Genomic DNA, 12,507 nt, shown 5'->3' on the forward strand with positions numbered 1-12,507 from the left:
TGTCATCGATCTAGTCGCTTACGTTCTACTTTGAAAGTCTTGCAGACGGACATTCCTAACTGCGCTTCTTGGCGTGAAAGGAACGTACGATTGTGTTGCTGAAAACACGAAACTTCGTGTGCTTTAATATCGATAGACCATGGCATGCGCAATGTGTCGCTGTAGCCGTAGTGACTTACACATGTGAGGTCATTCTTGATACATGAGAAGATTGTCAGACCTCAATACGACACGCGCCATGGTGTTCGCAAAGGTGGTGCCTCGGGCCCCGAATTTTGTACATCTTGGTCTCGTATAATACCTACCAAGTCCAGTTCTCAATGTGCCCGGTGACATCCGCATCTGGACGTCAGATGCATAACGCGTCTTGAGGTGCGCACGTGCAATTGCTTGAGGTCTCAACAAGGGAACGCACGCCGGTTACGTTTTCCCGGAAGTCGATGTCTTTTTGTGTCACATTCAATAATGGGGAAAGCGTCCCTTAGGGAAGGACGAACACGTTCTTAGGTACCATCCTTGCTTGAGCACCTCTCCTGGAGGCACTTACCTACCTGAAAGAAGCTCCTGATGGTCAATGCACGCTTACTCAAATGCGACATGCGTTAACACACGGCATTTTTCAACTGTACAAGACGCTTTAACTCGGGTATGTTTATTGGAGCATTGCAGGGGCCCGGCCCGGGCCTTGCCAGGGCAGGCCTTTTGAAGCCCGAGCCCAGCCCGGGCCTTATTATGATCATGATCATCATCATCATCATAATGATCAGCGTGGTTACGCCCACTGCAGGGCAAAGGCCTCTCCCATGCCTCTCCAACTAACCCGGTGATCTACTTATTGTGCTCATGTCGTCCCCGCAAACTTCCTAATCTCATCCGCCCACCTAACTTTCTGCCGCCCCCTGCTACGCTTCCCTTCCCTTGGAATCCAGTCGGTAACCCCCAATGACCATCGGTTATCTTCCCTCCTCATTACATGTCTTGCACATGCCCCATTTCTTTTTCTTGATTTCAACTAAGATGTCATGAACTCGCCTTTGTTCCTCCCTTAACGTTACACCCATCATTCTTTCCATAGCTCGTTGCGTCGTCCTCAATTTAAGTAGAACCCTTTTCGTAAGCCTCCAGGTTTCTGCCCCGCACGTAAGTACTGGTAAGACACAGCTGCTGTACACTTTTCTTTTGAGGGATAATGGCAACCTGCTGTTCCTGATCTGAGAATGCCTGCCAAACGCATTCCAGCCCATTCTTATTCCACTGATTATTTCGGTCTCATGATCCGGATCCGCGGTCACTATACCTGCCCTAAGTAGGTGTATTCCCTTATGACTTCCAGTGCCTCGCTACCTATCGTAAACTGCTGTTCTCTTCAGAGACTGTTAAACATTCTTTTTCTGCAGATTAATTTTTAGACCCACCCTTCTGCTTTGCCTATCCAGGTCAGCGAGCATGCATTGCAATTGGTCCCCTGAGTTACTAAGCAAGGCAATGTCATCAGCGAATCGTAAGTTACTAAGGTATTCTCCATTAACTCTTATCGCCGGGCCGTATGGCGAGGCCTAAATTTCCTTTCCAAAGTCATTTACTTTCTTTGGAGAAAAACTCCCTGAGAAATCTGACGTCGACCAGAGGATTTTTTGACGTATCTTTAGTCTTTGCACCATCAGCCATTTTCGGTACCATGGCTCGGTCAGGCCACCGACGACGCTTGATTTTAGCGTATTGGGACATGCAAGTAATGCTTTCGCATTAAAAGGTTATGTGCGAATTACGTTCTCCCGATATTGCGAGTACTGCGAAAAAAGCTACAACATTACATTTACAACCATTGTAAGTACCACAGAGCCACGGGCGAGGTATTACAATCACGGGACTGACGCATCACATGGTGATGAAATTTAGTGGCATCCCCTTTGAAACAGGGCAGGGGCAAATAGTCTGCACGAGTTATTCAGATTTCACTACATCTATTGCTATCTAGCCTTTTCCCTATTTGATCTCGATCTCGATTTTGAATGTAAAATCTCTCTCATTATTTGTACCGAGCACATTGGCACACCAACGGCCGCTTCGCGGCAGCTGTCGTAATCATAAAAGTGACACTATGGCCACCCAGAGTGCAACGCCCGCCGGCCTATCATGGAGCCCATGGAAATACCGTGGAACGTACTCAGCAGGTGGCATATAGGTAATATAACCAACTCTAGAGGTAAAGTACCAACTGTTGAACGTGTTAGTAATCCATACTCAAAGAAGAATGGCGCGAACGAACAGGGACGAGGTAGAAAACACAGATGAACGCAGACTAGCAACAATGGTTTGTTTTGAAAAACAAGCAAAATGTACACCCTGGCGCAAACACGTGTAGCACCTTAAAAATTAGTGGTTAAATAACCAACTTCTAGTTCGTGCAGACTCACACTGATGGCCTCGCCACGCACATGTCACCGGACTTATGAATAAACATAGCCTCAGCAATCGCCCTCGCTATCCTATCTTTGTGTCTTGACAGCACATTGGTTTCCCTTAGCAACGGCTTGCACTTACATTTTTTACAATGCAGGCACAGATTAGACGGCGGCCGCCCTTTCAAAAAATGCATTGTGGTCCATTAATTACTTATTCAAGCACCGTGCTGTTTGGCCGATGTACCATTTCGTGCAGGACAGGGGAATGTGATACGCTACACCCTTTGCACAGTCCACCGACCCGTCAGGGTGTTTCACATCACAATTACTCCCAATTCTGTGTATTACCTTCAACCTTTCTTCCTACCGCTGTGCAGATGCGCCCAGTTTATTTCTTGCCTAGAAGGCGACATCTATGCCGATCTTATTTTTTTATAGCGCAAGCTTGACATGGACAACAGAAGGCACATCTGACACACACAGCGCTCTGTTGTTGAAAGTTAGCGCGGTGTGTGTCAGATGTGCCTTCTGTTGTCCGTGTCTAACTTGCGCTATAACAAAATAAGATATGCCGTACCAACAAGCCTCTATTGCTATCCTCATCTATGCCGATATATATATATATATATATATATATATATATATATATATATATATATATATATATATATATATATATATATATATATATATATATACTACCCGCCTTTTTCATGTGGTGAGACAAGGTGTGCAGATACGGAATACTGGCGACTGGCTTATCATCATTAGCGTTGACCTCTCTTGCCGCGAGCTCGCTAATGCGCTGACGTGAAAGACGTTCGCTGAAAAGCAGCAAATGCTTAGTGCATTTGTGGTGCCACCTGCTAAAGCGTCGGATCGCTGTTCCCGAGGAAGTCTTTTAACGTGGGTTCGGTTCCGCCCAGCCTCGGAAATAATTAAAGGATCGTTTTCGTAACACCGGTTCACACGTTTGTTCAGAATCACACGTGATATAAGGCAGATGAGATACGTCGGCGACAGGCAAGAGCATTTTTCGTCCCCATCTTAGGCAACGTCATAAAAGCCCACAGCGTGGTTTCGGAATCGCTGATCGGTAGGTGTGCACAGCTGCCTGTCTGATGACAGAAGGAATTCGTGATAATTGACAGAAATGGTCATTGGCGAGGAAGACTATGTCAACACACGGAGTGACCGTAAACGTATCATTTTCAAAATGGGATATCTAGTTGGAAAAGAGAGGAAGGAGCGAAGAATGACCAGTCCAAATTTGAAGGCTGAAGGAAGGAAGGAAAGAAACTTTGTTTTTCAAAAAGAAAAGTAGGCGAGTGCGCTTGGGCCCTTAGTCCGGGGCTCCACTGGCGCGAGCGGCTCGCTGGGCTTGGTCCAGGAGAGCCACTTGGCACTCCTTTCCCTCGTCTGCAGGCCATGCCTACCTCTACCTATTTAACATAAGTGGATGTGCAGTTATGCATGGTCTTGTAGTATGTGAAGGCCTTTCCAGGCACTCCCATGTGATAAGTTGTATTGAAGGCTGAACAAATAAACAATATAGCCACAAGGGTCGAGAAAGAACTAGGCAAATGGCCAAGCAAAGAGTGGGTCTATAGTGAGCTTATAAGTGTAATTACGACAGAAAAACGTAAAGAGAAGCAGCATGTTCGCTGGAGAGGAAAAAAAAGCAACAAAAAAGCTGGTGGAACAGAGATATACGAGAAGCGATTGCGGCACAAAAAAAAAAAAAAAGCCTCCCGATAGCAGAGGCAGGCAAAAAAAAAGTGCAGTTGCCGCAGGGTGAAGTAGCCAAAAATGGGAAATATACCGAGAAGAAAGAAATCTATGGTTCAAACAATTGTTCAGGCAAAGATAAAAGGTGAAAGTGCTCACTTGGTTGTCAGAAATGCGTGAGAAAGAACGCCGCGCTTAGAATATTTTGGAATAGCATAAACTCCTTAGGCAAGAAGTCTGAAACAATGAAACGTGTTCAAGACAGAGATGGCAACAAAGTGAAAGGGTAAGCTGCATTAAATTACAGCCGAAAAATAAACAGCCCAATCTTTCCAAGGCATAGACGAGGTTCTATATGAAAAAGAAAGACCATGAAATAGAACCCGATGGAAAGAATGCTGGTTTTCACAAATATGAACTGGCAGAAAGCCGAAGAGAACGTTCCTAAGCCCACAGCCACAGGGCTAGACGAAGTTCGCATTAGGCTGATCAATGAAATGGGGTGAAAAAGTAAGGAAGACAAAATAGGAAGCGAAAGCAGTAAAAAAACATTAGAAAAGAAACACGAGGACTTATAGAACAGTTGGCGACAGAATAGAATGAATTAATTTAAAAGGTAAGTGGTAAAAAGATAGAATTCACTCATATAGAGCATCATGACCATTACATAGGCAATATACAGGTTAGTCATGCAGGCAATTAAATTAAAGCCATTCTTGAGAATTTACCAGTCGTCGTTAAGACCTCCTAAAAGTGCCGTGCATTTCCATGCCAGCGTTAATTTTGATACACGTGGCCTTCCTCTTCCCACGTGGGAGCAGCTCCCTTCCTGAAGACTGACGATCTACCAGACTTCAATAACGTTTTACCATACCACACCATCCTTGCGATATACTTCCAATTCCCGCCAGCTCTAATTCTATTATTAAACAATTTGATGCGTTTTTTCTTGACAATGCTAATTACTTCCACACCCCTTTTTCATAGTCATTGAAACATCGAGCACGTGTACACCAGATTAAGTTAAAGCTCAAAAGACTTAGAGCTACATCTTTCATTCTCATGCTTGCTCTTTGAAGCTTCCAGTGAACTAGTTTGCCTTGCGTAAGAACGTTTACGATCTTCGAAATAAACTTGTGAATTACCGCCGTGTGTGTCCAGTCTCACTACGTTTTCCTCATTGGCAGTGTCATTATTATACGCGAAGGATCCGTTCCCTACCTACGAAATAGCACATTCGCACTTTCTATGCCGTGGATAGGTGAGTATGGTGAGTATTGTTTGATCATTGCTTACTGAGAAAATCGCACTAATCAACCGGCGAGGGTGACTAAAGGAATTCTTTTTTATGGGCAAACCATTGTATCTCAGACAGACAAACAAAACAGCCCAGCCTATCACCACACATACCAGCATGCCAAAGCGCCACCAAAGCGTGTCACGGATAGATAGATTCATATCTAATTCAAGCACGTATCAGGATTCTACAAGGAGCAACGCCTTGCTCTTCGGCAGACTGACCGATGAGAACGTCGGACATAATAATGGTTTGTCTGAACAACCTACTGATCGACGAATACACCGCGGTGCTTGTGCTGTCCTGGTAGCCGAGCGGGTAAGTTGCTCAGCTCGTAACCGCAACGGCGGTGGTTGGAATCACAGCATGGTGGTAGGACGTGCTCCTCAATTTCTCTGTCAAATAGACGTAGGTTTGCTCACATTGTTTCAGCCAGGTCCAACAAGTTCCCTTTGAAGCGCTGCTTCGTCATATACATCAATCTCCACGCACACCCTGACGCCTATTTACGCCACAAATCTACAAATAGGCAGAGATTTTTTTTATTTTTGCGGAAAAATGAAAAAAAAACGGTAAGCCTGTAGCTCATAAAACTAATTATTCAGGCAGGTTTAATAAATTGCCTTTAAAGCGCCGGTTTGTCACATCCATCACACCCGCCCTGGTTGCTCAGTGGCTATGGTGTTAGGCTGCTGAGCACAAGGTTGCGGGATCAAATCCCGACCATGTCGGCCGCATTTCAATGGGGTTGAAAACACCCGTGTACTTAGATTTAGGAGCACGTAAAAGAACCCCAGGTGGTCGAAACTTCTGGAACCCTCCACTGCGGCGTGCCTCATAATCAGAAAGTGGTTTTGGCACGTAAAACCCCATATATTTAATTTTTTTCACATGCATCAGTTCCCACGCACGCGCAGACGTGTTCTAACGCGCCCAATCAACGAATGAGCCCAGAATAATTGTCCCGGAAAAATGAAAAAACGGTAAGCCTATAGCCCATGAAAACAATTATTCAGGCAGGTCTAATAAATTGTCTTTAAAACACCGGTACGTCATATATATGAATTCCCACGCACACACAGACGCGTATTCACCCGCCCAGTCACCGCATGAGCCCAGAAAAGTTTTCCCGGAAAAATGAAAAAATGGTAAGCCTATAGCCCACGAAAATAATTATTCAGGCAGGTCTAATAAATTGTCTTTAAACACCGGTACGTCATATATATGAATTCCCACGCACGCGCAGACCCCTATTAACGCGCCCAGTCAACGCATGAGCCCAGAAAAATTTTCCCGGAAAAATGAAAAAACGGTAAGCCTATAGCCCATGAAAATAATTATTCAGGCAGGTCTAATAAATTGTCTCTAAAGCACCGGTACGTCATATATATCAATGCCCACGAACGCGCAGACCCCTATTAACGCGCCCAGTCAACGCATGAGCCCAGAAAAATTTTCCCGGAAAAATGAAAAAAACGGTAAGCCTATAGCCCATGAAAATAATTATTCAGGCAGGTCTAATAAATTGTCTTTAAAGCACCGGTACGTCATATATATCAATTCCCACGCACGCGCAGACCCCTATTAACGCGCCCAGTCAACGCATGAGCCCAGAAAAATTTTCCCGGAAAAATGAAAAAACGGTAAGCCTATAGCCCATGAAAAAAATTATTCAGGCAGGTCTAATAAATTGTCTTTAAAGCACCGGTACGTCATATATATCAATTCCCACGCACGCGCAGACCCCTATTAACGCGCCCGGTCAACGCATGAGCCCAGAAAAATTTTCCCGGAAAAATGAAAAAACGGTCAGCCTATAGCCCATGAAAATAATTATTCAAGCAGGTTTAATAAGTTGTCTTTAAACACCGGTACGTCATATATATCAATTCCCACGCACGCGCAGACCCCTATTAACGCGCTCAGTCACCGCATGAGCCCAGAAAAGTTTTCCCGGAAAAATGAAAAAATGGTAAGCCTATAGCCCATGAAAATAATTATTAAGGCAGGTCTAATAAATTGTCTCTAATGCACCGGTACGTCATATATATCAATTCCCACGCACGCGCAGACCCCTATTAATGCGCCCAGTCAACGCATGAGCCCAGAAAAATTTTCCCGGAAAAATGAAAAAACGATAAGCCTATAGCCCATGAAAATAATTATTCAGGCAGGTCTAATAAATTGTCTTTAAAGCACCGGTACGTCATATATATCAATTCCCACGCACGCGCAGACCCCTTTTAACGCGCCCAGTCAATGCATGAGCCCAGAAAAATTTTCCCGGAAAAATGAAAAAACGGTAAACCTATCGCCCCTGAAAATAATTATTCAGGCAGGTCTAATAAATTGTCTCTAAAGCACCGGTACGTCATATATATCAATTCCCACGCACGCGCAGACCCCTATTAACGCGCCCAGTCAACGCATGAGCCCAGAAAAATTTTCCCGGAAAAATGAAAAAATGGTAAACCTATAGCCCATGAAAATAATTATTAAGGCAGGTCTAATAAATTGTCTCTAAAGCACCGGTACGTCATATATATCAATTCCCACGCACGCGCAGACCCCTATTAATGCGCCCAGTCAACGCATGAGCCCAGAAAAATTTTCCCGGAAAAATGAAAAAACGGTAAGCCTATCGCCCCTGAAAATAATTATTCGGGCAGGTCTAATAGTCTTTAAACACCGGTACGTCATATATATCAATTCCCACGCACGCGCAGACCCCTATTAACGCGCCCAGTCAACGCATGAGCCCAGAAAAATTTTCCCGGAAAAATGAAAAAACTGTAAGCCTATCGCCCCTGAAAATAATTATTCGGGCAGGTCTAATAGTCTTTAAACACCGGTACGTCATATATATCAATTCCCACGCACGCGCAGACCCCTATTAACGCGCCCAGTCAACGCATAGGCCCGGAAAAGTTTTCGCGGAAAAATGAAAAAATGGGAAGCCTATAGCCCATGAAAATAATTATTCAGGCAGGTCTAATAAAGTGTCTTTAAAGCACCGGTACGTCATATATATCAATTCCCACGTACGCGCAGACCCCTATTAACGCGCCCAGTCAACGCATGAGCCCAGAAAAATTTTCCCTGAAAAATGAAAAAACGGTAAGCCTATAGCCCATGAAAATAATTATTCGGGCAGGTCTAATAAATTGTCTCTAAAGCACCGGTACGTCATATATATAAATTCCCACGCACGCGCAGACCCCGATTAACGCGCCCAGTCAACGCATGAGCCCAGAAAAATTTTCCCGGAAAAATGAAAAAATGGTAAGCCTATAGCCCATGAAAATAATTATTCAGGCAGGTCTAATAAATTGTCTTTAAACACCGGTACGTCATATATATCAATTCCCACGCACGCGCAGACCCCTATTAACGCGCCCAGTCAACGCATGAGCCCAGAAAAAGTTTCCCTGAAAAATGAAAAAAACGGTAAGCCTATAGCCCATGAAAATAATTATTCGGGCAGGTCTAATAAATTGTCTCTAAAGCACCGGTACGTCATATATATCAATTCCCACGCACGCGCAGACCCCTTTTAACGCGCCCAGTCAACGCATGAGCCCAGAAAAATTTTCCCGGAAAAATGAAAAAACGGTAAGCCTATAGCCCATGAAAATAATTATTCAGGCAGGTCTAATAAATTGTCTCTAAAGCACCGGTACGTCATATATATCAATTCCCTGCACGCGCAGACCCCTATTAACGCGCCCAGTCAACGCATGAGCCCAGAAAAATTTTCCCTGAAAAATGAAAAAACGGTAAGCCTATAGCCCATGAAAATAATTATTCAGGCAGGTCTAATAAACTGTCTTTAAAGCACCGGTACGTCATATATATCAATTCCCACGTACGCGCAGACCCCTATTAACGCGCCCAGTCAACGCATGAGCCCAGAAAAATTTTCCCTGAAAAATGAAAAAACGGTAAGCCTATAGCCCATGAAAATAATTATTCGGGCAGGTCTAATAAATTGTCTCTAAAGCACCGGTACGTCATAAATATAAATTCCCACGCACGCGCAGACCCCTATTAACGCGCCCAGTCAACGCATGAGCCCAGAAAAATTTTCCCTGAAAAATGAAAAAACGGTAAGCCTATAGCCCATGAAAATAATTATTCAGGCAGGTCTAATAAATTGTGTCTAAAGCACCGGTACGTCATATATATCAATTCCCTGCACGCGCAGACCCCTATTAACGCGCCCAGTCAACGCATGAGCCCAGAAAAATTTTCCCTGAAAAATGAAAAAACGGTAAGCCTATAGCCCATGAAAATAATTATTCAGGCAGGTCTAATAAAGTGTCTTTAAAGCACCGGTACGTCATATATATCAATTCCCACGTACGCGCAGACCCCTATTAACGCGCCCAGTCAACGCATGAGCCCAGAAAAATTTTCCCGGAAAAATGAAAAAACGGTAAGCCTATAGCCCATGAAAATAATTATTCGGGCAGGTCTAATAAATTGTCTCTAAAGCACCGGTACGTCATAAATATAAATTCCCACGCACGCGCAGACCCCTATTAACGCGCCCAGTCAACGCATGAGCCCAGAAAAATTTTCCCTGAAAAATGAAAAAACGGTAAGCCTATAGCCTATGAAAATAATTATTCAGGCAGGTCTAATAAATTGTGTCTAAAGCACCGGTACGTCATATATATCAATTCCCTGCACGCGCAGACCCCTATTAACGCGCCCAGTCAACGCATGAGCCCAGAAAAATTTTCCCTGAAAAATGAAAAAACGGTAAGCCTATAGCCCATGAAAATAATTATTCAGGCAGGTCTAATAAAGTGTCTTTAAAGCACCGGTACGTCATATATATCAATTCCCACGTACGCGCCGACCCCTATTAACGCGCCCAGTCAACGCATGAGCCCAGAAAAATTTTCCCGGAAAAATGAAAAAACGGTTAGCCTATAGCCCATGAAAATAATTATTCGGGCAGGTCTAATAAATTGTCTTTAAAGCACCGGTACGTCATAAATATAAATTCCCACGCACGCGCAGACCCCTATTAACGCGCCCAGTCAACGCATGAGCCCAGAAAAATTTTCCCGGAAAAATGAAAAAACGGTAAGCCTATAGCCCATGAAAATCATTATTCAGGCAGGTCTAATAAATTGTCTTTAAAGCACCGGTACGTCATATATATCAATTCCCACGCACGCGCAGACCCCTATTAACGCGCCCAGTCAACGCATGAGCCCAGAAAAATTTTCCCGGAAAAATGAAAAAACGGTAAGCCTATAGCCCATGAAAATAATTATTCAGGCAGGTCTAATAAATTGTCTCTAAAGCACTGGTACGTCATATATATCAATTCCCACGCACGCGCAGACGCGTATTCACGAGCCCAGTCAACGAATGAGCCCAGAATAATTGTCCCGGAAAAATGAAAAAAACGGTAAGCCTATAGCCCATCAAAATAATTATTCAGGCAGGTCAAATAAATTGTCTTTAAAACACCGGTACGTCATATATATGAATTCCCACGCACGCACAGACGCGTATTCACCCGCCCAGTCACCGCATGAGCCCAGAAAAGTTTTCCCGGAAAAATGAAAAAATGGTAAGCCTATAGCCCATGAAAATAATTATTCAGGCAGGTCTAATAAATTGTCTTTAAACACCGGTACGTCATATATATGAATTCCCGCGCACGCGCAGACCCCTATTAACGCGCCCAGTCAACGCATGAGCCCAGAAAAAATTTTCCGGAAAAATGAAAAAACGGTAAGCCTATAGCCCATGAAAATAATTATTCAGGCAGGTCTAATAAATTGTCTCTAAAGCACCGGTACGTCATATATGTCAATGCCCACGCACGCGCAGACCCCTATTAACGCGCCCAGTCAACGCATGAGCCCAGAAAAATTTTCCCGGAAAAATGAAAAAAACGGTAAGCCTATAGCCCATGAAAATAATTATTCAGGCAGGTCTAATAAGTTGTCTCTAAAGCACCGGTACGTCATATATGTCAATGCCCACGCACGCGCAGACCCCGATTAACGCGCCCAGTCAACGCATGAGCCCAGAAAAATTTTCCCGGAAAAATGAAAAAAACGGTAAGCCTATAGCCCATGAAAATAATTATTCAGGCAGGTCTAATAAATTGTCTCTAAAGCACCGGTACGTCATATATATCAATGCCCACGCACGCGCAGACCCCGATTAACGCGCCCAGTCAACGCATGAGCCCAGAAAAATTTTCCCGGAAAAATGAAAAAACGGAAAGCCTATAGCCCATGAAAATAATTATTCAGGCAGGTCTAATAAATTGTCTCTAAAGCACCGGTACGTCATATATATCAATTCCCACGCACGCGCAGACCCCTATTAACGCGCCCAGTCAACGCATGAGCCCAGAAAAATTTTCCCGGAAAAATGAAAAAACGGAAAGCCTATAGCCCATGAAAATAATTATTCAGGCAGGTCTAATAAATTGTCTCTAAAGCACCGGTACGTCATATATATCATTTCCCACGCACGCGCAGACGCGTATTCACGAGCCCAGTCAACGAATGAGCCCAGAATAATTGTCCCGGAAAAATGAAAAAACGGTAAGCCTATAGCCCATGAAAATAATTATTCAAGCAGGTCTAATAAGTTGTCTTTAAACACCGGTACGTCATATATATCACTTCCCACGCACGCGCAGACCCCTATTAACGCGCCCAGTCAACGCATGAGCCCAGAAAAGTTTTCCCGGAAAAATGAAAAAACGGTAAGCCTATAGCCCATGAAAATAATTATTCAGGCAGGTCTAATAAATTGTCTCTAAAGCACCGGTACGTCATATATATCAATTCCCACGCACGCGCAGACCCCTATTAACGCGCCCAGTCAACGCATGAGCCCAGAAAAAGTTTCCCTGAAAATGAAAAAATGGAAGAATTGGGCCCATGAAAATAATTATTCGGGCAGGTCTAATAAATTGTATCTAAAGCACCGGTACGTCATATATATCAATTCCCACGCACGCGCAGACCCCTATTAACGCGCCCAGTCAATGCTTGAGCCCAGAAAAAGTTTCCCGGAAAAATGAAAAAATATTAA

General features: G+C 43.9%; 1 long non-coding RNA gene across 1 annotated transcript in view; it reads right to left on the reverse strand.

Annotated features, from left to right (window-relative positions):
• The window catches only part of LOC135906821 (uncharacterized), a 57,850-nt gene that overhangs the window by 2,836 nt on the left and 42,507 nt on the right, over positions 1-12,507 (reverse strand). The window lies entirely within an intron of this gene.

This window comes from Dermacentor albipictus, chromosome 7 (assembly GCF_038994185.2).
Source record: "Dermacentor albipictus isolate Rhodes 1998 colony chromosome 7, USDA_Dalb.pri_finalv2, whole genome shotgun sequence".
Taxonomy (NCBI): domain Eukaryota; kingdom Metazoa; phylum Arthropoda; class Arachnida; order Ixodida; family Ixodidae; genus Dermacentor; species Dermacentor albipictus.